This window comes from Mus caroli, unplaced genomic scaffold (genome assembly GCF_978045245.1).
Source record: "Mus caroli unplaced genomic scaffold, Mus_caroli_1 scaffold_12, whole genome shotgun sequence".
In the NCBI taxonomy this organism is placed as follows: Eukaryota; Metazoa; Chordata; class Mammalia; order Rodentia; family Muridae; genus Mus; species Mus caroli.
The window spans coordinates 96615857-96643138 of NW_028227267.1; the positions used below are offsets into that span (position 1 = coordinate 96615857).

Here is a 27282-nt window from a genome sequence, read left to right on the forward strand (position 1 = left end):
GCCTGGATATAAATTCCCTCTGTCCCAAGCTGACCTTGAACTCTGGAATCTTCCTGCTGTTGTGATCACAAACAAACAAACAAACAAACAAAAAATTAGCTGGGTGGGATCTTGATCTAAATCTTGCCACTCTCTAAATCTTTATCTCCTTCTGTAGTACCTTATGGCTCATAGTGCAGCTGCCTCTGTTCCTTTAGATCTGTGAAGCTCCTTATACAATTCATATTGTATCCTTATATTTTGGATAGTTAAAAAATTATCTACTTTTGAACTCGTGTGTTCAGCATTCTTTCCCACAGCCTTAAGGGCTGTCCTGAAGGTCACAGAGTTCTACCATTTTGCTGAGACATTAGACATACCCTCACCTCCTAGACTTATGCTGTCTCTGATTCTCATGGAATCATTAATGTTCTCCTCAAAGGAGAACATAAAAATATATACATTATTATACAAACAAGCCTTATGCTCACAGCAACCATTAATAAGTGTGGAGGCTCACACCCTGCTGGTCCTGTTCCATGTCACACTGTCTCTTACATGGACAGATCAGACTCATCCTTTACATAGCACTAGCCAGTACACTATTGAGTTGTATTATTACTAGGGTAAATTATAGTCCCTTTACAAAATCAGTGATAGACAAACATACAGACAGACACTTTCTGCAACTACTGATTAAGCACTGAGCATATTAATAATTCAACTGCTCCTTTCTGGAGCACTTATTAGTTACCATGTTCTCTCCTAAATATTTTATGGTTATTGCTTTCCTTAATCTACTCAAGCAGTGCTGATTTAAACTCTTCTCATTTTAAAGATGGAAAGCAAGCAAAGAAATATCAGCTTAGAAAAACTGGGTAACTTGTCATGATCAGAGCTAGTAGTTACTTCATGGCAGTTGAAAATTTGTTTACTTGTGTATGTATGTATGTATGTATGTATGTATTCATGCATAGATGTCTTTTTAAAGATAGGATTTTATGCTGCAGCCTTGGTTAGTGCTGAATTCCACTAGGTAGCACAGGATGATTTTGAACATACAGCAACCTTCTTGCCTCAAGCTGCTGAGGGCTGAGATGTCAAACATGAACCAGTAGGCCTAGGGTTCAAACTCATGTCCATAGCTCTTGAGCATGTATTCTGGGCACATCTGTTCTCAAATATACAATATTTTGATTAGGAAACCATATAATGAAACTGGTTATTAAAGGTTTATTTTTTAATTATTTTATTCTTAGGGAAAATGAAGAAAAGAGAGGCAATTAAAAAAAAAAGCCGGGCAGGGTGGCCCACACCTTTAATCCCAGCACTCCAGAGGCAGAGGCAGGTAGATTTCTGAGTTCAAGGCCAGCCTGGTCTACAAAGTGAGTTCCAGGACAGCCAGGGCTACACAGAGAATCCCTGTCTCGAAAAACCAAAACCAAAACCAAACAAAACAAAAAAAGAGGCAATTTTAAAAAATAACGATCACATAACATTTCACTATGGGACTAATCAAGATATGGCTCCAATGATCAGTTAAAAAGTCCTTGCTCTCTGGAGGTGGAAATATTCCATATCTTAAATCTACATGGAAATCAGTGGACAACAGATGGAGACAAGCTGAGCAGAAGAACCTAGAAGCCATCTCAATGAGAGGGAGATGGCAACTGGCATGTCAGCCCTCCCCCTACCAGCCCACATGCATTTTATTTAACAATCTATCTGGCTAACTCCCTTATTCAGCAAAATAACTGGCTCAATCTCTCAGTACTTTCTTAGTCCTCCTTCTATAAATCACTCTTGTTTAGTTATTTCCCTATTTAACTTGTAATCTGCAAAATTATAGTTTGCTACATATCTATTGGCTCCTCTAACACATTTTTTCCCCTGCTGAAAATGATCACTAGAGCAAATCTGGCAGGTGCAGGCAATTATATGTCTTCTGGGCCCTCATTTGATTGAACTGGTTTTGAATCTTGCATTTCAGAATAACTGATGTAGAAGCACGGGGTAGAGGACTAGCTCAACACAAATGCACAGGTCCTTTATGAGGGTGGTCTTGTCCATTCTCTTACTCTTTGAGTCATTATGGAGCTCAATGAAGAGACAAAATGAGGGTGTGTAGAAAACAACAAATACACGCACATTTCAAAGGCACATGCAGGCAGATGTGCATTCCCACCACTAGGCTCTGTAATGAACTTTTAGCACAGTTCTGCAGTGTGGGGTGGGGTGGGGGTGGGTCCACACTGGCAACAAAGAAAGCCACCTTGGGCTCTTAGATCCAATACACAGATTACTTTGTCCATCCAATCGTTTTAATTGTTCTCAAATGAGGTTTTGCTTCTGTTAAAATGTGTTCATCTTTGTATTTGGTTTTTAGAACATTTCAAGTAGTTTCAACTGTTGGCTCTGAATGGAGGCAGATTATTGGAGTGTGGTGACACTCTGCATGTGTGAGGATATAAGGCCTAGACTTCCCATTGTAGGCCCCTCACAGAAATCCCCAGCAGGATTAGAGGTGCTAGTGACAACTTTTGCATTATTAATTAGTCCTCCAATCCCATTGGATCTGAGAGACTTGATAGACAGAAATGAGAATTCAGAGAGAATTCAGCAAACATGAGGTTTGGGACCTTGCTAAGTTCTCTATCTCTGACCCTGTACAAGTTGCCTAACCCCGCACAACTTCAGGTTCCTCATCACAGCAGTGGGGCATTAGGATCCCATTTCTCCTATGAGATGTCTGGGATAACAGGCAAGGTAGAATGTGTACACTGGGCATGGAAGTACTGTATAACATCTTTATCACTTAGCTAATGTAACAGAACTACCAATGGTCCATGTAATAACTGCTTGGTCCCTGCAAGGAACTATGGAGCAGCAGTGGGATTTTAAGAAATGGAACCCAGTGAAATAGATCAATGGGAGCATGCCCAGAGCCAGAAGTTAAGAGGTTTTTCTCCAACACATGCTCCACTATAATGTGTTACTACATCCCCCCAAAACAGATGCCAGTCGCTCAGACCTTGTAATATGGGTCAAGAGAACGCTCTTTACAAGCTGATTAGCTTGGGAATTGGCTAAAATTATGAAAAGCCACTATAAGTACTTCCTTTCAAGTCTTATCACAAACAAACAATTCAGCAACCGACGAGATCTTAGAGATATGCATTTTACATGTCTTTGTTTCTTTTACCAGTAATCTTTAATTTACTTTAAACTAATAATTCAAAGTTTCCATTACATACAATCATTTTAATTATAATACTAAACCAAGTAGTTATTGCTTTTATAGTTTAGGGTTAAAAACCCTACCTTATAATAAGAGGTATAACTTATTGTCTATGAAATTAAAGCTTTTTTTTTTATAAAAATCAGTGATATTGTGAATTTCAATGCAATCTGTAAATTTTTTTTTCTTGGAATAATAATTTGTCCACCACATCAGCTGTCTGTCATTCTATATACATTTGTCAGGAGACATGGGTTTGTTGTCTTTTTACTAGGAGATTTGTAGGTATTCCCCTAGGTCAAATTCTAAGAGATGTGTCTTTCAACTACATATGAATGACACCTCCAGTTTCTATTTAGTAGACAGGTTTATATGCCTTATTGACCTAGGAACTAACATATTCTTAAACCTATTCAAGGTATTTAATTGGGGGTTGCTTATAGCTTTGGTGGTGAGTACATCAAGGAAGGAAACTCAGTGGCAGGCAGGCAGGCAACACTAGAACAGTAGCTGAGAGCTTACATCTGATCCACAAACATGAGGCAGAAGCAGATCCAGGGAGGTGTCAGAGAAGGAGGGAGAGAGAGAATGAGACAAAGGTGAGACACAGAAAAAACAGAGATAGAGAGATAAAGAGAGGGGGAGAGGGAGAGGGAGAGAGAGAGAATATGAATCAGAGACAGAGGTACAGAGATAGAGACAGACAGACAGACAGACAGACTGACAGACTGACTGTGTCTAGCCTGGGCCTTGAAAGATCAAAACCCACTCCCAGTGACATATCTCCTCCCACGAGGCTACATCCCTTAATCCTTCTTAAACAATCTACCAACTGGAAACCAAAGATTCAAATGAAAGCCTTAAGGGGTCATTCTCATTGCGACCACCATGGCTTGTTTGTTATTTTCGTTATGTTATATTGCATAGATTTATGTAAACCATCCTAAATTCCTTTGACATAGCAGAAGGGAGAAGTAAAAAGAAGTACAATATTCCCTCCAATTGTCAGACCAACTGCCACGGCGACTGGTCTGGGCCTCATGGCTCTGAGGGCACAGCAGCCACACAAAACTGGAGTTCACTAATGACACGCTGGAACAGTCTCAAAAATGATGCTCTACAGCACGCCTTCTGGTTTTAGCAGAATGTACCAAAAGTGGTAAAGCGGACTACCGAGTTACACCACACATGTTCAACTGCTTCCCTCCATGGTCATGGTCATGGCATGCATTTCTTCTGTTCCTACACACCATCTACAAATCCTCATGTCTTGGAGGAAACTTGCTAGATCTTGGAATCTTTTAAAAGTAGCATGATGTTCTATGTAGAACTTCAAAATTCCAAAACACTAAAAAATAAACACGATACTTAGCTATAGTAAAGTTATTTTTGTGAATGAAAATGAAGTTTATGAATATAATAAAAAATGTGTTAATAGACTTAACAGTTTCATGGCAACGTTCCACTATTCTTGCATTTTGTTTTAATTAAAGAGTATAAACAATTCGGAATTCACTGGAACTCACAGCTCAATGGGAACAGTGTGGCACTCCAAAAAGCCTGTGCCTGTAAGAATAATAAGGATTGTCACTAGGTGGGGAACGACTAAAAGAATCATTACTATAGAGATGAGCTAAAGACAAACTGGTAAGTCTCAACATATTCTACATGTTAGTCCATATGAGGGTCAAGTCAGTGGCATAATGAAAATTAATTGAGATGTTCATTTAAGATCTATACTCCAAACATGGAAATGTTGTACCCGTGGGGCATCAGGGTACAGAGAATATTTGGGGTTCAAAGTAATCAATATCTAACAAAAATGTACACAGCTATTCATTATTATAAACATTGGAAAATAAAAACAGATGATTTGTCACACAATCCTTTAGCTGCACATGCCAGCCCTTCACTGGCTGTTTTACACGTGACTGCAGGTCCTTGCCTCTGGCACGCACTGAACACGTATGCCTCACTCTGCCTGATGTATAATTCGGTCTGGCACACGGATGCTCTAGTAAGGTACTCAGCTGTGCAATTTTATGTGAGTGGACATCTGCACGCACACATTTGAAAATAGCTAGTACAAAGTGACAACCTTCTTAGCCAATGGTATGCAATACCAACAGTGGTACCAGAAAGCCTGTGTTTGATGTGTTCCAGGCATTATGCTGAATTCTTACATTTACCACCTCAGGAAGCTCATTTATGGGGATCTTAAACACATGTGTTAGATGAAGAGATCTGCTGTGAGCTGGTCTCAGAAGAGAAAACGTGAAAGTACAAACCAGTGTGATTACAGCCTGGGGATTTGGAAAAAAGTAGGAAGCATGCCTGAGTACTGTTGTCCTATAAGTGCAATTTCAAAAAATAATTAAAATTCTAAACACTTCTACGAAGCATGGTTGTCTTCGTGTATTAGAAAGCCTGTTAAAAATTCACTTTCAGACATCACAGCTGAATCTTCTCATTCTGCGAGTTTACAGTTGACAAAGCCTTTTGTTTATCCATAATAACAATAGCTTGGGGCTGCAAACAGACTTTCTGGATCAGAGTTCCCTCCTTGAACAATGTGTTCATTATTAGCATGGTTTTCATTTATTATTATTACATGTTTGTATGCATGCCACGTTGCATGTGGAGGTTAGAGGATGACTTGGAAAGTGGGTTCTCTTTCATACCAAGTTCCAGAGGTCAAACTCAGGTCATCAGGTGTGTACCAACGGATTTTACCTGATGAACTATCTTGCATGGCTTTTATTAGTATTTCTCATGTTTAGATATTTTGATTTTTTTACTGCCTCACTTAAAAACCATCATTAACCTTAAATACTATGTACCGTTATATTTTGTCATTGAATAAAATACTATATTTTAGACACTAGCCTCTGAACTTCTTTATTTAAATTCATGTATTACAGATTATTAAGGAACAAATGTACAATTGTAGATGTGTGAGCCAAGCTGAGTCATAATATCCACTTCCTGCTTACAGGCAGCCATTACTTCAGAGAGCCACGGTGCATCCTGTAAACAGACCAGCATACACCTGTACTGAGGAGTAGACTGCAAAGGATGCAGGCAGCTCTAAGAAGTTATGCTTACCAAGGTTTTGTTCTTTCATGTATGTTCTCACATGACGTAACAGACTGGAATAGCATCTGAGAGTTCATGTAGTATAAACTCTACATTTTCTTTTGTGGAGGGATCAGAGACACGAGGCAACATTTCTGTTTGTCTTGCTTGAGTGTGATAGGACAGAATTCCTACCTCAGGGTGGAAGCGATTCTCCACCATATACTGCAAAAGCAGTTTCAAAAGTTATAAGTATAAAATTATTCATATTTAAGTTTAGATATTAAAAACAGTGAACTGGGCTAGAGAGATCGCCCAGTGGCTAAGAATGCCTTCTGCTCTTCCATAGGACCCAGGTATGGATCCCAGCAGCCACATCACCTGGCTCATCATCTCTACCTCCCTAATGTGGATTCAGTGGGTACTGCACACACATGGTAAACATACAAACAGACCCAAATAAGTAAAAATCAATTTAATTAGAAATCAGTGTGTGTGTGTGTGTGTGTGTGTAGAATCATTTTTGCATGCATATCCTAGTTGAATCACAGGTTAGCTAGCCCATTGTCCAGTCAACATATTTAAGTGCAACTTTAAAATGTCCTGATGTTCACCTTAGGAAATAATTTCAAACTGGGGAGTGGTGGCGCGTCTTTAATCTCAACACTTGGGAGGCAAAAGTAGGCAGATTTCTGAGTTTGAGGGCAGCCTGGTCTATAGAGTGAGTTCCAGGACAGCCAGGGCTACACAGAGAAACCCTGTCTAAAAAACCAAAAAAAAAAAAAAAAAAAAACAAAAAAAAAAAACAAAAAAACCTGGAATTCAAAGAACTAGCATGCTCCTCTGACCATTTTAGAGATTATTTAATTTTTCTCATTATTTGTTTATGTATGTGTGTGTGTGTGTGTGTGTGTGTGTGTGTGTGTGTATTTATATGCCCAGCACTTGTTTGTGCCTGGCAAGCACAGACCAAAGAAGGACATAGGGTTATCTGCTCTATTTCCATCCCATTCCCTTGAGACAGAATCTCTTATGGAACCCAGAGCTAAGTTGGCAGCTGGCAAGTTCCAGCAATCTGGAGCTTGTACCCACAGGCTCTGAGGTGCTAGGCTTTTTGGATGACCATGCTCAGTTTTTATGTCATGTCTGGGGATTGATCTCGGGGCCTTATGCTCCCTCACTGAGGTCTAACTCTAGCCCCTCCCTCTGATCTCTGCCCTAGATTCAGTTCCCCTTATACTTTCTTTTAAAGGGCAGTTTTTCTCAGCATTCCTAATGCTGGGTGCCCTTATATAGTTCTCCATGTTGTGGTGACCCCCAACCATAAAATTATTTTCATTGCTTCTTTATATCTATAATTTTGCTGTTATGAATCATAACGTAAATAGCTGAAATGCAGGTGGTCTTAGGCAACCCCTGTGAAAGAGTTGTTCAAGCCCAAAGGGGGTCATGACACACAGATTTGAGAACTATTGTTTAAAATGCTATGTTTAGATTAACCTGCCCATGTTCAGAGTTCATTTTCTCTTGAGCGAGCCAACAAAAGTAAGAACCCATTACAGAAATAACCCCATTAGACTGTGAGTACGTCCCATGCTCTGCTCCTGGACAGGGTGACCCTAAGCTCGCTCACAATGACCCAAGGAGGCATTTGCATCTTTTACCTCCTAGAAAGAGGCAGAGCTTACAATTCTGGTGCATGACCAATTCTGTTAGTTTCAAAATTACCTTAGAATGATGAGATCTTTGAAAAACAAATGGATTCATTTCAAAATTACCTTAGAATGAGAAGATCTTTTAAAAGCAAAAGTTCTGATGACTCCCCCCTCCCAAACTTCTTAGACATCGAAGATAATCTTGACTCTTGCTGCCAGGCCTATGATGATGAGGACCTAGGCTGACCTTCTACACTGGTAATTTTTTCACATACCCTAAATAAATAGGTTTGCTTTATGAAAGCAAAACTTACTATGATGGGAAGAAAAAGTTTAAGTAATCAGAACTTTGCTTTAATTATACACATCAGAGTTATCCTAGAGAGCAACAGACAAATCATTTCTAGCTTGCTAAATGATGCCCTTCACTTGTCTCCATCATAACCAGGACACAGGGTCTCACTTATGTCAGATGCTCTGTGAGCATTATATGGATTAAGGGTAACAATGGGGCGATTTTTTTTTCTGCACTTGGCCACAGAACAAAGAATCTCTCAGAGCAATTTTTTATATTGCTACCTTTATCCATAAAAGGATTTATTTTGCCACTTATATCCTTAAAAGAACCAGATAAATGTATTCTGTATAGATAAAAAAAATTATACTGCTAATTCCATGCAATATCAACTGCCACGTCGAACCTATCCACCTTGGAAGCAGGGGAAACTGAATGCTGTTTAAGATATTCATTCCTCCAAAGAACAAATGGGCAGACTGCGGCCCTGAAGGTGTGCTGAGGAAGGGAGATGAAGGCCTGCGTAAAGAAAGGCTCCTTCTCTTCAGGATAAAGCAACATTCAGCCAACACTTTGGGTTTGCAAATATTTATTCACATTGTAGGTTAAAATATCAAAGGAAGAAAAGAGGCTTTCAGAGTCTGTGTGGCTCCGAAGACAAAGACAGAGCAAGAGTAAAAGTCAGAGAAGAGGAGGCAAAACTGGCTCTGGTAAATGTCAGTACTTTAAGGATCTTGATGTTTGACATTTTGAATGGATAAACATCATAATTTCCTTCTACAACAGTGTATCCAGAAAAGGACCAGACGAATATATTTGTTCTGGATAGATAAAATAATTTTAGAAGTATTCTTTCAGACACTCTAATTTCAAGAATGTTTCACACTTTGCTCCCACAGTAGATGTTTCTGAACTACATAAATAAGGGACACTACATTGGCTGCCCTTTAGTCTCTCTTGTCATCACACCCGAGCCACATTTCTGCTCATGTTCTCAGACAACTGTAGGCTCCCACTAAATCATCACTCACAGTTCCTTCTTCTTAATCTGTGGCCATACTGGATTGTAAGTAAATAGCTTGTAACTAAATCCATACGACACCTCTCCATTTTTTCTTGCTAAGTGGGGCAGACCTCTCTTTTTTATATTCTCTGAACCTCAGAGATATAGGGTCTATTTTGATCTTCTCTAAATCTATTCTGTCCCGTGATTGTTCTTTCTTCACCTGTGACCTCACTGCACAGCTTTAACCCAAGCAGATACCTTGACATTTATTACTCAGAATCAAACAGACCCGTCATTAGAGGGACCTTAGCTAAAAAGACTGTCAGTACCAAAAGCTGTCAAAGATGTGGCAGAGATGGAGCTGCTGGAGGGAGGAGAGATGGAAACATCACCTTTGTGATGACCTGGTTCTTGCCCAAATTATACATGAACATGTCCTTAATCCACTAAGTCCTCTTTTTGCTGTTGACCTAAGTGAAATGAAAGCATATATCCCTGGATGGCTAGAATTGTCCATATCACCTTACTTAGGGTCCCAAATACAAAGCAGCCCAATGTTTGTCAGAGAATAAAGGAACCAGTAGGCTACAGAAGGATCCTGAGTCCCAGCCAGCTAGAGCTATATAGCAAATTCTGTCTCAAAGCAAAACCAGGCCAATGTGGTGGCTCAGGGGGATAAATTGCTTACTACCCAGATTGATTTGAGTTTGAGGACTGGGATGAAGAGAGTGGAAATAGACCATATATGTCAATGTTTGTCTTCTAACACACACACACTCTCATATAAACATGTTTTCAAAAACTGCATAAAATAAAATCGTACAAAACTAAGTAACTGGGTATGTAAATCATGCTACATCTACACCTAATACTACCTACTTTGAAGTACACCACATGCAGGAATCACAGAATTGTTACACTTAGTGAAAGAAGACAAGAGATCAAACATGATTTCACAAAGACGCAGAACTAACTGGTGACACAAGAGAGTGGGACAAGAATTTACTAGAAAGGGTCCCAATGTAGCTCAGGCTGACAAAGGTTGTTTGGTTAAATAAGGACATTATGATTTTTAAGATTTGTGAAATGTACCATTAATTTTTTTTATTGTATATAGGGAACATCTTTTAAGAGCTCATCTGTTGTTTTGCCACTGACCACCTTTCTATATTTATCATTCTCCCTGCTCAGTTCCGGCTCTCTATGTCCAAGTATCAACAGGAGAGCTACACACAGCTATTTCATGATCAGGTCCAACCTCATCAGCCACCCTTGTCTACCATAATCACCCTATAATATTGGTTCCAGAATCCTGCTCAAGCTGACTATACACAAGGGTGTATCATGTACACAGAGAATGTGCCTCTCTTCCGGCACACTTACACATTATATTTATTACCTACAATGCAGCATACAATGGACATACAGTATAAATAGATACCATACTATATTGCCAAACAATAATCTCAACAAAACAAATATATATGTGCTCAGCACATGACTAATTTTCATGTATTTATTTGACTTCCAGCTGGTTGATGTGCAGAAGTGGAAAAAAAATAGACACAGACAGCTGACCACACTGTATTCCAGTCAAAGTAAGACTATTTCCTTTCTCTCACTGCATTCGGTAGAGTCCAGTTATCATGAAAAGTATCAATTCCTTCTGAAAACGGCAATCATAATCCTTCCCCTTCCAGAAAGTAGGCAAGAAAGAGTGGTGGGTCCCCACGGCAGAAAGGACATTTCATGTTGAATGAATTGTGTCCTTAGTTACAGCACATAAATTAATTCTCCTCAATTCTGTGGGTTTGTAAAGTGACATCACTCACTTGGAGAACTGTTTAGAAACACCATGGAACCCATAAATAAGAACGACTTGGTAATTATAGCACACTGCTCTTTTTAACCCATCATTTGTGGTTATTGCCACTGACACTGAGAGGCCAACAGTGGAGCCCAGACCCACACCCAGGGATGCTCCTATTCAATCTATTGTGACATCATTCAACCGTTCTTCCTGTATAATTTTTGGGAGAGGGGAGGGCCCATGATCAGGCTGTTATTCATTTCCATGACTAAGAGTTCACTACATAAACCTTTCAAAGACATGAGTAATTTAAGACTATTGAAGAGATAGCTGGCAAGATTTCAGAAACCTCACATTTGTTCCAAAGTCGCTGCTGACCGGAAATCTGAGTAAAAATGGCAAAGTTCAAGTTTTTACTAAGTAAATGTATTTTCAAAATCCAAGGTAGTTTTCAGGCTCAAAAGGATTGCACACTTTCAACTTAATAATGATTTCGTTTTCCCTTGTATGATCTCTAGCTTGGCTGGGTATGCTTCCTATTATACAACCTTTCCTGGCTTGCTGATTTTACTTGGATGATAAGCCCATAAAAAAGAAAAATCATTTTAGCCATACAATGAAATTTATCCAGAAAGAAACACACTGAAGACTTTTTGATCTCCTGATTGAAAAACAAGTCATATTTTTCTGTAATCAATTTTTCACTATATTTTATTGAATAAAAGCAGAAAGTTCTCTGTAAGGAGCCACCTTCACATTCGCCATTACAAGATGGCGCTGATGGCACTGACACCCGTGTTCTAAGTAGTAAACAAGCAAGCTGCGCATGTGCCGGGGTAGCTTTCCACGCCATGTGCTCTGCCTTTCCCGTGACGACAACTCCGGCTGATGGGCTGCAGCCAATCAGGGAGTGACACGTCCGAGGCGGAGGACAGTCCTCCATAAAAGGGAGGGGGCTCCGCCATCTCTCGCTCTCTCTGGCTCTCTTCTTCACTGGCTCCTGATGGGGTAAGCAATAAAGCTTGTGCTGCAGAAGATTCCGGTTGCCCTGAGCGTGTTCTTACCAGGGGACAAAAAAGCGCGGGCAATAAATGGTGCCGGAACCCGCGAGCTACTACATCACGGAGAAGGAGCGGTTAATGAAGTGTTCCCGGAAACAGACTGTTGAGAAGGATCCGGTGTGGGTTCAGAACTCTACAGCTGGGGAACTGTGGTAATGAAGTATTCCCGGAAACAGACTGTTGAGAAGGATCCGACGTAGATTCAGAACTCGTCAGCTGGGGAACGGATGCGCGTTTGTTACAGCTTTACAAGGTATGTCTGGTCTTGAACTTTCTCTAGTGTTAAAAGCCCTTTTATTTCTTTTCACATGTCAACAAGTGGTTAAGACAGGGTGGAGAATTCTGGACAAAATTCAAGACAGTCTATCAGAAGTAAAACGGGGAGAGAGAGCAGGAAAAAAGAGAAAGCATGGCGTGCGAAATAAGTATACAGGCCTTTCCACGGGTCTTGAACCCGAGGAAAAGTTAATGTCAGGGAAGAATACCTGGGGAGAGATTAGAAGGAAAGAGGAGAAAAGAGATGAGTTTAAAGAGCCAGTTCTTAGTAGCTGTGAATCAGATAAAGAAATTAGCCCTTCTGAGAAAACAGACTTGGAGGAGGGAGCAGCTCGTTATGAGAGAGAAATTCGAGCTTTTAAGTCAAGAAAAAAGCCAAAAGCGGCTGGCAAAGGCCAGCTTGCTGCTTGGCCTCAGGGCAGTTGGCTTCAAGGTCATAGTGCACCTCCGCCCTATGTGGAGCCCCCGCCCTGTGTAGTACATCAGCCCTGCGCAGAGAGGCAGTGCGCAGACTTGTTCATTCCAAGAGAGGAACAAAGGAAGATGCAACAGGCATTTCCGGTCTTTGAAGGAGCCGAGGGTGGGCGTGTTCATGCTCCCGTAGAGTACAGGCTTGCCGGCATGGCACTAACTCCTGCCGACTGGCAAATGATTGCAAAAGCCGCTCTCCCCAATGCGGGCAAATATATGGAATGGAGAGCTCTATGGCAAGAGGCTGCACAAACGCAGGCCCGAGCAAACGCTGCTGCTTTGACTCCAGAGCAGAGAGATTGGACTTTTGACAGGTTCAAACCTTGGCAGCCACATCCAATGATTGGGCAGTTTTAGTTACCTCCTTTTCAGGACAAATAGATAACCATTATCCAAAACATCCAATTTTACAGTTCGCCCAAAATCAATCTGTTGTGTTTCCACAAATAACAGTAAGAAACCCACTTAAAAATGGGATTGTGGTATATACTGATGGATCAAAAACTGGCATAAGTGCCTATGTGGCTAATGGTGAAGTAGTATCCAAACAATATAATGAAAATTCACCTCAAGTGGTAAAATGTTTAGTGGTTTTAGAAGTTTTAAAAACCTTTTTAGAACCCCTTAATTTTTTAGAAATGGCTGGAGTGATTAAGCCTTCCAGTAAAGTTACCAATATTTTTCAGCAGATACAATTAGTTTTGTTATCTAGAAGATTTCCTGTTTATATTACTCATGTTAGAGCCCATTCAGGCCTACCTGGCCCCATGGCTCTGGGGAATGATTTGGCAGATAAAGCCACTAAAGTGGTGGCTGCTGCCCTAACATCCCCGGTAGAGGCTGCAAGAAATTTTCATAACAATTTTCATGTGACGGCTGAAACATTACGCCGCCGTTTCTCCTTGACGAGAAAAGAAGCCCGTGACATTGTTACTCAATGTCAAAGCTGCTGTGAGTTCTTGCCAGTTCCTCAGGTGGGAATTAACCCACGCGGTATTCGACCTCTACAGGTCTGGCAAATGGATGTTACACATGTTTCTTCCTTTGGAAAATTTCAATATCTCCATGTGTCCATTGACACATGCTCTGGCATCATGTTTGCCTCTCCTTTAACTGGAGAAAAGGCCTCACGTGTGATTCAACATTGCCTTGAGGCATGGAGTGCTTGGGGGAAACCCAAACTACTTAAGACTGATAATGGACCAGCTTATACATCTCAAAAATTCCAACAGTTCTGCCGTCAGATGGACGTGATCCACCTGACTGGACTTCCATCTAATAAAACAGAAAGGGGGAGTCAAGGAGGCTCTACCCCGAGTACCAAGAGTGTCTGTGTCTATGGCACTCTTTACACTCAATTTTTTAAATCTTGATTCTCATGGCCATACCGCGGCTGAACGACATTGTTCAGAGCCAGATAGGCCCAAAGAGATGGTTAAATGGAAAGATGTTTTAAATAACAAATGGAAAGGCCCGGATCCTATTTTGATAAGATCCAGGGGAGCTGTTTGTGTTTTTCCACAGAATGAAGACAACCCATTTTGGATACCAGAAAGACTCACCCGAAAAATCCAGACTGACCAAGGGAATACTGATGTCCCTCGTTTTGGTGATGTCCAGTGCGACAACAACAAAGGGAAAGCAGTGTTGGGAGATACAGAATTGGACGGCTAAATTTGAACAGACCCTTTGAAAATTGAGACTTGCCCCACGCACTTGGACCTGTCCCTGACCTAAGGACTATCTTTTCAACATTTTCCTTCTTTAAAGAATGGGTGGGGGTGGAATTATTTGGAGCTGTTCTTTGCTGTGGATTAGTGTTGCTTCTTTGATTGGTCTGTAAGCTTAAGGCCCAAACTAGGAGAGACATGGTGATTACTTCCCAGGCGCTTGCAGCACTAGAACATGGTGCTTCCCCTGATATATGGTTATCTATGCTTAAGCAATAGGTCGCTGGCCACTCAGCTCTTGCACCCCACGAGGCTAGTCTCATTGCACGGGATAGAGTGAGTGTGCTTCAGCAGCCCGAGAGAGTTGCATGGCTAAGCACTGCAGTAGAAGGGCTCTGTGGCATATATGAGCCTATTCTAGGGAGACATGTCATCTTTCAAGAAGGTTGAGTGTCCAAGTGTCCTTCCCCCAGGAAAAACGACACGGGAGCGGACCAAGACCCCTTTGGGTGATGAGCCTGGGAGGAGGTTTTGTGTAAAGCCCCTATTTTACACACTGGGGATTTGACCTCTATCTCCACTCTCATTAATATGGGTGGCCTATTGCTCTTATATAAAAGAAAAGGGGGAGATGTAAGGAGCCGCCTTCACATTCGCCATTACAAGATGGCGCTGATGGCACTGACACCCGTGTTCTAAGTAGTAAACAAGCAAGCTGCGCATGTGCCGGGGTAGCTTTCCACGCCATGTGCTCTGCCTTTCCCGTGACGACAACTCCGGCTGATGGGCTGCAGCCAATCAGGGAGTGACACGTCCGAGGCGGAGGACAGTCCTCCATAAAAGGGAGGGGGCTCCGCCATCTCTCGCTCTCTCTGGCTCTCTTCTCCACTGGCTCCTGATGGGGTAAGCAATAAAGCTTGTGCTGCAGAAGATTCCGGTTGCCCTGAGCGTGTTCTTACCAGGGGACAAAAAAGTGCGGGCAATAGTTCTCTATATTTAAAATTTATGAAATTAGTTTAATGTCTGCTGTGATGGCTCAGCTGGTGATCTGAGTTCCGTCACCAGGAAGTACATGGTAGAAAGAGAGAGTTAACATCTGTACATTGTCCTTTGGTCTTCACACATGGAACATGGCAACCATGCACCTACACACACACACACACACACACACACACACACACACACACACTACCAAAACCACAAAATGTTTAAAAATAGCTTTTGTATTCGCAAGTAACAATGAATTATTTGACTATAAAACAAAACAGACAATGGCTACATTCTCCTCCTGCTAGGTCATACCATAGAGACTTCATCTTCAACAGCCTGGATAACAGGTGCAGTCTCATTTTTATTTATATTTTTGTTACTGCTACAGCACATAGCTACATAAATCTTGAAGTCAGTTGGGGTGGGGGAAGGCAATGGTATATCCTGTTGGTTTTGCATACCAGGAGAGGTTAGTCAGGTTAATTTGCACTTATAGATGGAAGGTACCTATATGTCTCAGACTTTGCTAAGCTCTTCATTTTAAGAATTCCTCTTTTCTATATTTAATGAAACCTTTCTAAGAGTCAGGATTTACAAGATGAAATCAGTAACCAAGAAAGATACCAGTTATTTCTAGACTTTAAAATATTTACACAACTATAGAATCTCAGTAGTGTTATGAGAACCAGTGGGACATTGATAAGAGGGTGTTACTAGAGTTTTCGAAAACTCAAGAAACTAAATTAGAAAAAGGGATGAGTCTGTTTATTAGGGTTGCTGTGCTTGCCTTCCAAACATATTGGCATCTTTGTCACTCTTCTCCCGAGTTATCAATCAACCTGAGAGGAGACACTTCTGCTCTTACTGGCCTAGGTCATGAGACTTAATAAACCTCAGAGAGGCCAGACATATTATACAAAATATTTGACTTACTCTAATATTAAAAACCAGGTTGATTAAAAACTATTTTAGTTTAGAACACTTAGTTACACTCAAACTAATTTAAAGCACAAGCACATGAGTTTAATGTGTTACTTCCCTAATTTTCACTTGCATGAATGGAAACTGAAACAATATAAATGATACATTGGGTACTTTTGAAATAAAACATTGGCAGCATTTTGTTTTAGCTCAAGGCAATGTTTGAAGATATTTTTTCTTCCAGCTAGTAATTTTACATTCTATTTATTAGTAATATTTTTAAAATTTTGCAGACATTTTTACTATGCTAACTTCATGTTCTGTAATCTAATTTCTAGGATAAGTCAAAGTGATTTTTAAGTCCAGGTAGATGAAGACCTGTGACTCTGTAACTGCAAAAGCAGATGAAGAAAAGTCCAGTTTCATAAGATTCACTCGTGTTGAGACTTAAGTTATACAGGAATACATTTACACACATATGCATTCACCCACATGAGTGCACATATTTTGTACAAGGTAATTAGACCATTCATGAAAACATATCCTTAGATCCTTTGCTTCCATATGATGCATGCAACTAAATGTGTTCAATGATATTAAAGTCTGGGTCAAAGTGTAGAAAAATAAGATTAAATACGGTGCAATAGCTGTATCTCATGGGAATGCAAAAGACACAGTGCCCAGACTATCTGGAGACTGTATCCTGGTGAACTCTGGCGACTTCAGCGATGTGACCTTTCAGATTTGCTCATGGGTACCTTTGCTGAGTATACTGATAAATAGCAATTGAAGATTTTGTGAACTTTTAATTGGGTTTATTAATGTTTCAACATTATTATTGAAGACTTGTGCCATCACTTGTAAAATGCATGAAAAACAATTACACTCACTGTGGACACTGTGAAAGTATACATGTATGTATAAGATACATATTTTAAGTAAATGCACAATGTGATTATAGATTCGACATATAGCAATAGCAAGACATGAAGTTCTTGCATGTTCTGTGTGACTGACCACATGAAGTACCAATATATTTTAACTTATTAATTCTGAGAAATCAGCAATGCTAAAAGAAATTATAAACAATTAAAAACAAATCACTACTTATAAAGAAGTAAAACATTTACTTCTTAATTCTCTCTGTGATGTAATCTGGGATCTTATAATAAAGAAATAAAGTGGAGAGCTAGAGAAACTATTTTTTTGCAGAGGACCTGTGTTCAGTCCCCAGAACTCACACTGTAGCTCACAACCATATGCAACTCCATTCTCAGAGCATCTAACAACACTGCTCTGGCCTCCAAGAGTACCAGAGATATACATGGTGCATACATGCATATTGGAGATATATATATATATATATATATATATATATATATATATATATATATATGTGTGTGTGTGTGTGTGTGTATACATACATGTATATGTATATATATTGGATATATGTGTGTGTATGTATATATATATATATATATATATATATATATATATATATATAATCACTTAAAAACATATAAAGTAAAAACAGAAATGATATATACATGCACATATACATTTATACATCTTTCCATGCCTTCATTCATCATTTTACACCCAGGTTCTTACTCAGTGCATAGTCCAAGCTTGTCTCAAACTATAGCCAATCCTTTTGGTCTCAGTTTTTCTCCTTGCCAAGTGCCAAGATGATTGGCACTAACCACGTCACCCGGCAAAATTCTCTCTTTAAAACCCTTGATTTCTGTTAGTCTGGATGTCCCATTCTAGGACTCGGGAGAGGCCGAGGCCGAGGCAGACAGGTCTTTGTGACTTTAAGGTCAGCCTGGTCTGCTTTATGAGTTCCAGGTCAGGCTGGTTTAAAGAGTGAGACATTGTCTTGAAAAACAAAACAAAACAAAACAACCAACCAAACAAAAAACAGTGGAAGAGCCTTATTTCTACTTTTAAATTGATCACTGAGGAGTGACCAATTCACACACAAAGATCAATTCACACAGAAAGAAAAGACAATAAACATAATTCACTACTAGACTAAGCAAGAAAGGTTAAATGAGTATTTTAGCATTTTGCATAGCATATAACATACCACTCACACAGTTAAGATTTACAAATCCCCTCTCAAAACAGCAACATCTTTGTGGGAGCCTAGAGGATAGTTTTTAATCACTGGGAAGATTCACACCAGGAAGTTCTGAAGATAAGCTAGCCACTGGAACTCAAGTAGCATCTTTATAGGGATAAAAGTACCTAATGCTTACGTGACAATAAATAATATATGAACAACCCTGTAGGAGCGAAGACAGCTTTGGCTCATGGGGGAAACCTTATGCACTGAAGAAAATAGAAGAGAAGCTGGGTCGGTCCTTTGAAAGAATTCCCTGAGACAAATGTATAGTATTATTTCAATGGTGAACTTTTGTAGCAATGGGGGAAATTTTCCTTCTATGTATGTGGTCTTTTTTTTTTTTTTTTTTTTGAAACTGGTAAAGTCTTTGAAGAAATGCCTACATTTGTGTATAACTAGGTTGCAAGAATCTCACCCATAAAGCAGCACAAAACAACAAACATTTGAAGGAAAAATGTTTTGCATGATCTTAGGTGAGAATTTAAACAACTGTTTATAGATTCCCTGTAAAAATACAGATGGACCAAGGAGAGGGAGAGGGAGGGACAGAGGGTGATGACATAATGACATTGAGAGAAAGTGATACACGCATTCTGTCCTGAAACCTCTACTAGAGGTGGAATTCAGAACAGTCAGGAGGCCTCTGCAGAACTCTGGGGCTTCTTTGTGAAATGAAGGAATCAGAAGCATGCTCTTCAAGTGGTTACTGAGACTGACAGCTCGCTGTTCCTGAAGGTTTCTGCCTTGGGGGCTCTGCACTGATTTCCTCTCTCCCCTTCCCTCTCTCTGGACACACTCTTCCTTTAGCTATACACGGCTTTGTCTTCACACCTTCCCTCATTTTCTTTTCCTTCCTTCCTTCCTTCCTTCCTTCCTTCCTTCCTTCCTTCCTTCCTTCCTTCCTTCCTTCCTTCCTTCCTTCCTTCCTTCCCTCCCTCCCTCCCTCCCTCCCTCCCTCCCTCCCTCCCTCCCTCCCTCCCTCCCTCCCTCCCTCCCTTTTTAGTATTTCCTATTTTTTTTTATTGAGACAAGGGTTTCTCTGTGTAGCCCTGGCTGTCCTGGAACTCACTCTGTAGACCAGGCTGGCCTCCAACTCAGAAATCCACCTGCCTCTGCCTCCCAAGTGCTAGGATTAAAGGCATGAGCCAGCACTGCCCAGCCTCCTTCTTTTCTTTTCTTTCTTTTCTTTTCTTTTTTTTTTTTTTTTTTTTTTGGCATCTTCATGAATGCCAGAGTCATTTGAAAAGAGGGAACCTAACCTCAGTTGAGAAAATGTCCCCTTCCCCACCATTGCCCCATTTGCAAGCTCTCTGTGGACAGTACTGTTATGGGTATTAAAAGACAACAAGCTGAACAAGCCATGAGGAGGAAGCCAATGAGCAGCATTCTTTCATGGTTTCTGCTTCAGTTCCTGCCTCTAGGTCCTGGCTATGTGTTCTTGACCCTGACTCCCCTTAGTTTGACATTTGTAACCAGAGAATTGTAAGCTGAAATTTAACCTCCCCTTCCCATGTTCTCTCTCTCTCTCTCTCTCTCTCTCTCTCTCTCTCTCTCTCCCTCTTTCTGTATGTGTTAATGTTTTATAATAGCAGTAGAAACTCTGAGATACATTTCCTCCTATAAACTGAGCATAACCTTAACAGAGGTATTCTTGTATATCCTACAAAAAAAACAATCACATTGCCTCCTACTTCCTCACTGCTTGGGAGCAGATTTTCTTTCCTCCATTTGTGTATGTCTCCATGAGTTCAGAACTGCCTTGGCCTACCTTCTCCATGTAAAAGCTAGTACAACAAGATCAGTATGACCAAGATCACAAGACTACAAATATCATTACTGGTGTTTGAATTCTTTTCTGGTGTTCAAAACAGGACCTGACTAGGGACCATACTAGTTTTGTGTATGCAAAGAAAGCTAAGATATATTATCTGTCCACTGAGAATGAAGCATATTGAAAATTGTGTGTGTAATGTGTATGTGTTTGTGTGTACATGTTTATGTGTGTGTGTATGTATGTATGTATCTCATATATCTAGTATTGATATTATAAGACCAATTGTCAAACTTGGGAGTTTGAAGGCCACAAGGCTATACTGTTCATACCCAAGGTGACGTCACTAGGACTTTTGGAGGCATTTAGTGCTCAATCTATGCAATCACACCCAGCTTTCTTGGGACTTCTCCAAGCAGCCCCATTGTCTTGCCTTCTCACTCAGTTGCATCAGTCATGAAGAATTTCTTCCTCACACGACATGACAATAATGTAACACAGTTGTATTTATATTCTGTCACAGCAATGCCTCGGGCTTTTACCAGACTTTAATCTCACATATTTCTACTACAAATTCCACATAGTCAAGAGCTATGAGTTATTCTATATCTCTACTATGTCATACAAAGTGGAATGAATGAGTGAGTGAGTGAGTGACTTGCCTAATGAATACATGGCTTAATTCGGTAATCCATTAAACTATTCAAATAGTAATTAGCCAAACTTCATTGCACTTTTTATACTTAAAAAAAGACCAAGGCTGTTCCTACACAGCAGATAAAAGGGGCTCCAAGTGGACATATGGTCTTCATCTTGCCCTTAGACAGTCACGGACTCAGTTGGGAAGTCATTGCTTCTAATCTTTTCAGTCTTAACAGACTGCTGAGTTGATGCTGGACAAGGATGTACTTTAGTTTGAAACTATTCTCAATCAGGGCTTATTGATTGATTGATTGATTGATTGACTTAACTTTAAGAAAAGAGCTGTCAAATTGCATTTCTTTCACTGGGCGAGTGTGATTGGTTGGTTCCTTACTTACACATCAGCACTGGCAAGCTAGAAAAGATGTGTGCTCAGTGGCTGCTGAGTACTAGCCTCTTCTCTAAATAGCCCAGCCCAAGTCTTAGGAGGACCTGAAGTGGGGACCTGAAAGTATTCCAAATCTTCCTAGGATTACAAAATGAAAGCATAGGTTTATCAAATACAGCCTGGGTCTGGGAGGATTCTGAGAGCAGAACCTGAATAATTCAGCCCATAGCAAATAGAAAGCAAACAGGAGTTGGCTCTGGCTTTTCCACAGTGCCCAGTCAACCCACCATTAACAGCTCAGAAGAGGCATAAGGATTGTGAAGCCTTGCTGTTGGAAAGTGAAAGTGGAAGGGGGTTATCCCTGCAGGCCACATGTTTCCCATCCCTGCTGGGCCGAAGCAGTTTTAAAAGGAACATGATTTGGGAATTGTAGACATGTCTGCATGTATGGTGTACTAAAACATACCTCCAATCACACTTCTTCCCAGCAGTAGCTTTGAAAATGTTTACTTAAAGGGCACTTTACTATTTCACATGTTATTTCGTCATCTTTCTCCATAATGAACAGGGCTGTAGATGGTAAATCCTCTTATTATATATCTAAAAATATACCTGACAAAATTCTTTCTCCTTCAGTGATATCATACATAAGATAAAAAATGACTTTCAAGTATGGAAAGTATACAGGTAGCTCACCTATGCTGATGCTGACTGGAGTTCAGCACTCAAATTCACAGCCATAGACAGTACTGGCTTTACTTCCACAGCTACAGAAAAGTAGGGGCGGCAACTGTCCCTTTCTGAAGGACATCAGGGCTGCAGATGTCTTGATTTGAGTATGAGCTCTGCAAAGGACTTTCAGAAGGATCATTAGGGAGAGTAACAGCTTCTGCTTGCCTCTGTTTCCTTTCTCCACATGGAAAAGGCAAAACCACAGAGCACATGAAATAAAAACTGTAAAGAGTTCTCAGAGAATCCGCCAACTGCAGACCCCCTTCATAGCTTTTATTTTTTATTTTATTTTTTTTATTTTTTCCTTTCTCATCTCCATTACTGTTCTCTGGTGTGATTTAAAAGGCATTAACAGAACCATGCGGGGGAAATGAAGGAAAGCAAGGGCGTGTTAACTGTTCAACAGGTTTGCCATGGCAAAAATGCAGATGATAAAATAAAAAACGCCTGACATTACTGACTGACTGTCTTGGATCACTAAATGCAGTGTTCCAAAGAAGGTATCATGATGTGTAGACTAGCTATGGGGATGCTCGCAGGAAACATGGGCATCTAACTGGCCACGGTATTTTCATTCAAAGCATCCTTATGCCACAGAAGTACCAGACGTAAGTTGAATTGTTTTTGAAATGTATGAGTTAGCTTCTTCCTGAAGAGTGGTGTTTCATATAAGCCTCAGAATAAACCAGGGCAAGGGGACATTGAAATGACAGTAGTAGTTTGAATGTGGTGGACAGCAAACTCTTTAAGAGATTGGAGCAGGGGCTTAGCCTGACACGGTTGTCTGCCTGTGTATCCTGTTCTCCTAACTGGGCTGTCTTGTCTGGTGTAAGTGGGAGAGGATGTGCCTAGCCCTGGAGTGACTTGGTGTGCTAGGGTGGGTTGGTAACCGGAGAGGTGGGGTTCCCCATTGTCAGGGGTGAAGGGAAGGGGTACAAGGTGAGGGACCATGTGAGGGGTTACTGAGAGAAGGGGGCTTTTTTCCTGTGATCAGAATCTAAAGTGAATAAATAAATAAATAAATAAATAAATAAATAAATAAATAATCTGTTACATTTTAACAGGGATTGATGTTAGGATGCTAGGCAAAAGATCTTCACCTGCTTCTTGAAAGGATCACCCTTCCCTCCTCAGCTTCAGTGTAACAAAGATCCTTGTCTCAAATCCTTCACTCTCCTCTTGATCCTGTATAGGACAGAACTTCCTTTAGGGAGGGCCCCACATACATCCTGCCCACTTACACTGGAGATGATTGAATGGGCCTCTTCTGTATATGTTAAAAGGATCAAGAATGTTCAGAATTTAGAGGAAGAAGAAAGAAGAAACGAGAGGTTCTGGGTAAACAAACCTTAAGCTCAAAAAGTTCACTTATTTCAAAAACTTCAGTATTTTGCCTAGCAATAGAGTTAATTATGACAATTTGCTCTCACCAAGTGCCTTTATGTTTCTTCCTCCAAACATGTATGTCATAATTATGTTTGCCAGGTGTCAAGAGGGAAATGACCGTATTTTAGCAGTGTACCCTGGGGGTTGTGACAGACAAAACAGATGTTCTATGAATGCTGAAAATTTTCTCCCAGAATCACCAAATACATGGCGGTTAACATGCACAGTGTCTTCAGGATTACACTGAGAAAGGCTCCATCTGGGCATCATTCCCCGGCTGCTGTTGGCAGCTGAGTTCATCTCACTGACTGAGCTGATGAGGGAGTGGGGGGTCACTTAATGAGCAGAGTTGAGGTGTTCCTTTTAAGAATACTGATGAGTGTTATAAGGAAATCCACATAAATGGAGGTGGCCTTGGGGGTGTCCTTTTGTATTTGAACACAGATCTGAGTTTCTGGGGACAAAAAGGCATGCTGGCTAGCAGGTTTTAGACATCAAGTCATAGAAACCATTTATTTTGAACCCCAAATTCACTTAAAAAGTCCTCTACAAAACCTAATCAAATGAATCGACTACTAGGAGAATGGTCCGCAGAGGAAGGCTTGTTTGATGTATTCCAATGCTAATACAACAAGAAGGCTCAAGCCACACTGCCTGGGAATAAAGTTCCCTGGAAGAACCACACCTTATACACAACTATCCAAAGCAGATTGACGGGTTGGACTTGAGTGATGGCGGGAAGTCCAGAATGCTGTAAGTCCCAAGCCAGATCATTTTGAGTCAAGCTTTACTGCCTCATTTTTATTAACCACTAAACTGCCCTCTTTTGTATTCGGACTAACCTTTTTGCGACTGTTAGTACAGTTTTGGAACTGTAGAAACATAACCCACGTTTCCATTAAGCAAAAGGCTAAGAATGCTGTCTCATACCATGCAAGGCCAGCAGCTGACAGCTCCCCACCTTGCTCTGCCCTTCTGGTCTGATGTATCTACCAATAACCTTTTCAAAGTATCTTCATCCATGAACTGCTTCATTCTGTTAATATAAAAGTTTAATCCAACTATTACCAAATGAAATGTGGGGTAACCTGGATCTCTGCTTGGACTGGTGTCTGTCATATTTGGTGACAGAATAAACTGTCTCTTATCGTTTTTTTTTTTTTTTTTTTTTTTGCGATGAGAGCTGTGTATTTCATGTCATGGGAGCACACGAGACAGAACTGTACCTATATGAGTACAGAAACTGTCTTAGTTTGATTTCTAGGAAAAACACCATGACCCAAAGCAGCTGGGGCAGGAAAGGGTTTATTTCCATTTATAGCTTATAGTCCATCATCCAGAGAATCTCCAGGAACTCATTGCAGGACCCTAGAGGCAGAAACAGAAGCAGAGGCCATGGACAAATGTTGCTTACTGGCTTGCTCCCTGTGGCTTTCTCAGACCTCTTCCTTATAGCACCATGGATCACAGGAGGTGGTTCCCTCCGTGAGCCTGGCCCTTTCAAAACAAAGTCATTTATCAAGAAAACACCCTTCCCCCAGACGAGTCTACAGGCATTTCTCATTTGTGCTTCCTCTACGATAACTCAAGTTTGTGTCAGGTTGACAAACTACTACGTGGTATAGGGACAAAGAGCTTCAGCTGGAGGTATCTGCTCTGTGCTTCAGCATCTTGCTAGGGGCCTTCAACAAAAGTGTGACTTAGAGCAAGGCCATTTCATCCCTTCCAGTGTCAGTCTTCCTGAATGAGCTCGCCCATATGCACCTCCCTGCTCTCCTGGCCAGCTCTATATTACTGCTAAAAGGGACTAGGTGGGCAAACCATTGGGTGTATCTTAGACCAGGGCTCCACTGCTCTCTAACTAGAGAGACAAAACATAAATTCACTCTCCAGAGTTTAGAAATTCATCAGTCTTTTCCACAGCAAACTCTGATTTTGCCATCTTTCCCCCTGGCTCCTTCTCTACCCATAGTCTCAAGAAAAAGTTTGCAAACAAAGGACACACCCTCAGGAATCCTTTGAAATCTTCTCTTTTTTTGCCCTCTGAACTGATGTTTTTAATAGATTGAATTAACACTGGCCATCAAGATGGAGAAGCAAGAAGAATGAGATGAAAGAGAAGTTAATAGTGACAAAACTATGCATATTAAGAATTAGAGACAAACTAAAAGCACGGAGTCGAATTTACAGCTGAACTTTCAAAGTTAATGCTGGGTAAACCGATGTACAGAATTTTCTATAATTTAACATGGATTTTATATTTGTGTTACATTAAAATTTCAATATATTACTAGAAGTTTGGAAATATCTCTGTACTTAGCAGGCCCTTTTCGGGTATTCTAGTTGTTTCTTTCAGAAGTATCTCTGTACTTCTAAATGCTTGCATGCAGACTCACAGCTGAAGGGCGGTGAATTAAACATTGATGGATCCATGCATTCTGCAGCTTTCCAGGTGACAGAAGCGCTAAGAGTGCTCCCACCCTTTTAATGAAAACACCAACATGAATGATAAATCTGGCTCCCCTTAATGTGCATACACACTTTTTAGAAAAGCTTCAAGGACTTAGACTTTTATACAAAATTTTGTAGCATGAAACTGCATCTGCAAAGCATATCAAAGACCACCCACTAATTTGTGGAGTTAATCAGATTGAACACAGAAATGCAGGGTAGGATGGGAGGTTGCAAGAACTGGGATGTGAGGAGACTGACTATCAAGTACAATGTAGCTCTTGGGCTGGAAAGGTAGCTTAGTGGTTAAGAGTGCTCGCTGGCCATACAGAGGACCAGGGTCCAATTCCAAACATAGTGGCTTACAAACACCTATCACTCTAATTCCAGATAATCAAATATTAATTTCATCCTCTGCAGGTACCATGAATACATGTGGTGTATGGATATACATGGGTATATACATTCATACAGGCAAAGTACCATACACAAAAAATAAAATAAAGTAAAATAAAATAAAAATAGTCCATCTTAAGAATTCTCAACAGAAACAAACAAAGAGGCATCTAGAGAGCTGACAGACCAAGGAATAAACTTGACTCTGGCAATCATCGCACAGTACCAAAGCTCATCAGTGAATTACACATTTTAAATAAACACACTTGTGTCAGTTCTATCTCAACAAAGTCAAAAAGAAAACCCACTAAAAAATACTCAGGAAGTAGCACAGGTTCTGTTCTAAGGAGCTGACAATAATACCAAGTCAGGTGATTTCTAACAGTGAAAATTGATTTCTAATCCATGGTCTGACTAAAAGAAAACAAAGAGAGGGGAAAAAAAATCCCTCAGAAAGGTATTCATGATTCCCATTTTCCAAAGTACTAACACAGTATCCTCCAAATTTAAATCTTCCATAAAGCTGATCTGTAGGTTCTTATCGAAGTAAGAAGAGAGGCTGGAGAGATGGACCAGTGGTTAAAAGCATAGAGTGCTCTTGCTGTGCACCAGGACACAGTCCCCAGGATTGGCAGCTCATACAGAACGCTCTGTAACTCCCCCTCCAAGGGATCTGATGACCTCTTCTGGCCTCCACGAGTACCACAGTCATGATTATGCACACATATAATTCGAACTTAAAAGAAAATTTAAACTATTTTTAAAAAATCACAATACAAATCAAAGTAAGGACACTTGTAACATTCTATTGCCCCTGCATCTGTACACGAGTATTATGGTGATAACTGGACACAGATACATGAAAAGCACATTTTCTTTCCAGAAAGAAAGGGTGGAAGGGGTGTGTGAAAAGAGGCACAGAGGTGCTATCTAGCAGACCA

The 27282-nt window shown here is 40.5% G+C and overlaps 1 protein-coding gene across 8 annotated transcripts in view; it reads right to left on the reverse strand.

Moving 5' to 3' along the window:
- Klf12 (KLF transcription factor 12) overlaps window positions 1-27282 on the reverse strand; it is a 415415-nt gene that overhangs the window by 107200 nt on the left and 280933 nt on the right. The window lies entirely within an intron of this gene.